Source organism: Cyprinodon variegatus, unplaced genomic scaffold (assembly GCF_000732505.1).
Source record: "Cyprinodon variegatus isolate N-32 unplaced genomic scaffold, C_variegatus-1.0 Scaffold1300, whole genome shotgun sequence".
Taxonomy (NCBI): domain Eukaryota; kingdom Metazoa; phylum Chordata; class Actinopteri; order Cyprinodontiformes; family Cyprinodontidae; genus Cyprinodon; species Cyprinodon variegatus.
The window spans coordinates 63,925-66,837 of NW_015151753.1; positions in this window are offsets into that span (position 1 = coordinate 63,925).

Here is a 2,913-nt window from a genome sequence, read left to right on the forward strand (position 1 = left end):
TAGCCTTAAAAGTAGACAGGGTGTCTGCCTCACGGACTAAAACTGGTAGTTGGTTCCACAGGAGAGGAGCCTGAAAACTTTTTAGAAATGGCTTCAAAGTCACTTCCTGATTCCAGCCTTCAATTGCTTTGTTTGCCTTTGGTCAAAACTGCCAAAGATTTTCTTATCAACCAGAACAGAAAATATCAGAGCTTAGGGTGTAGAACCTTTTTAACAGAGCCTGCTGTGCCTTTAAACCCCCCTAAATCTTCAGTTTTAGCACCATTATAGTTGAGCCGATCTAATGTATGAATTCTACTTTTCAGAGGGAGCAGATTTCCGACTCCAGCAACCCAGTGGTGTCAGGACTGGATCCCGGACAGAGCTACTGCTTCATGGTGGCAGCTTTCATTCCCTCCAGACCCCAAGCCACCCAGCTTGGAATCTGGAGCACACAGCAGTGTAGGGAAGGACACGTCCTGCAAGGTACTCACACCTGCCCACTCAGCCTTACACCATAGGAATACACTGCAGCACTCTACTAGCATACTATAATATTGACTTTATCTAATCAGCTGCTCTGTGTGTGTTTAATATATTTATTTTAAAAACAGCGGATTTACTGATCCTCTGATTTACTCCTCACAGTCTAACGTTCCTATAAAGTGTTTTTTCTAACTGAGGCTTTTTCTGTTCCTCTAGAGTTGAGTCTTGGAGCTTGGGTCGGCATCACCATCATCCTAATAATAGTCTTCATCACCTTCATCACTGTAATTGTCTTCTGCTGCAGAAAGAAACACAGAAGAAACAGAAATCTCCAAGCATATAAGTCATCGTCTCCCATTTAAGCTGCATGTTGGGATGTTTTAAGGACAAGTAGAGACGATTCTCCTAAAGCTGTCAAAAAGATTATAATTAAACACACTAAGATATTAAGGGTTGATACTTAGACAGGAGACTAAACCTCTGGGTGAGTCTGGTTTACAGGAAGAACAGGACTGAGCTGATATAGTGGATACAAGAATGACCAATCGGTGTTTTTATGGTGTGAAAAGCTGTCCTATGCGCTCCAACGCGATACTATTGATTTTTTAACCCATACTTTTGTCATTTTACTGTTTTTTTCATTTTTAATAATTTTTTATAATAAAAAACATCTTTCGCCCACAGTAATCCCCGCCTCCCCCGTGTTTGAAGAGCTGACCATGCTAGGGCTGTGGGACCCAATGCAGGGTACCTCTGTCTGGATTTAATGCTGTAACCCGGTAGATTGGTGTGATGACCTTCTGATTAGATCGGTATGCTTGTGCTCTGATAAGGTTGCGAGAACCCGGTTTGATCCCCACAGCCTCCAGTCAGGGTTCATGAGCTAAACCTTTAACCCCAGGTGCCACAAAATGGCAGCCCACTGCTGACACAACCATTCACACTCACACCTAAGTGTCATGAAACGGTGTTGGTTTGGAGGACCCAAATGCAGAGGTGGGTAGGCAGAGGTGAATTTAGGTGGGTTTAATTAAGGTTCACAGACCTGAGGCAGGAATCAAAATCCAACAGAAAATAACAAACGCACCAGAACCAAGGAGACATCAGGGGTAAACCAAACTCTAGGAGCCAGGGAGAGACGAGGTAAGCAGACAGACGTTAGATGAGGATCCAGCAAACAGGAACTGAAGAGGGAGGGCTTTTAAAGGGGACAGAGACAAAGAGAGGGCTAACGAGGGAATTGAAAACAGGTGAGGACAGAACAGAAAACAGAGCAAGAGGAAGAGGACACAAGAGGGCAGCAGAGGACACCAAATGGAAAACCAAGAAAAACAGGAACTAACAAACCAAGACTCTGACACTAAGGAAGATTTAGAGAAGCAGGTTGAACAAACCATCCAGACCCGAAGATGAACGGACAGTTTTATTCCTTCTCACAGAACGATCTGTTTACACAGGAAGGTTTCTTTTTCATCACAGTCAATAAATACGTAAAGATCACAGGAAATGTTTCCAACATGTTCAAAATGGCTCCTCTGACCGTGGATCCTTCACCCGGGGAAAAGGGCTTCATCAATAAATACAACGACATCACATCAGTAAACAAAACATAGTGGCAACAACTCATTTCCTGACCTTAACATAGAAATGCAGCATCTAGAGAACAAAAACAAGATGAAAACAGAAGATCAGATCTTTCTCCTCCTGTATAGATCATTTATAAACCTGCTAAATGAAATAATTTGGGACACTTCTCATAGATTCTATTAATTAAAGCTAGAATTAATGCAGAGCTTCAGAATCATGTCTGAGAAAAACTAAATATTAACATAAACCAAAGGAGAAAGGTGATAAAAGCAGCTTCCAGCCACAGCAGTGGTTCTGTACCTCAGAGTATTATTGGTAGAACTATCAAACATGTTTACGGTAGTTCTTGTTCCATCAGGCAGTGCAGCAGCATCCGTCTATCTTTAAACCCAACCTCCGGTTCATTCAGTGAATATAAAGCTGGAGCCGCTCTGACGGCTAAGCCTGGTCTAAGCCACTGAACCTGCTGACTTCTAGCTTCTCTGCAGCCACTATTGGTCAAAGAAAAGAGAAAATGTTGCTCAAACATTTCTTATGCTGCACATGTCAGAGAACAGGAGGGCAGCATGCAGCGGAAAAGGGACTGAAAGAGGGAGAACCGGCGACCAGGAAGAGACAATATGAGGCAGAACGATGACACCGCCTGTCTGCTACGGGGTTAGATAGAGGCGGGTCACAGAGGAGAGGCAGGAACCAGCAGAGCATCCATCCATCCATCCGTCCGTCCGTCCATCCGTCCGTCCGTCCGTCCGTCATCCATCCATCCATCATCCATCCATCATCCATCATCCATCATCCATCATCCATCCATCATCCATCATCCATCATCCATCATCCATCCATCATCCATCATCCATCATC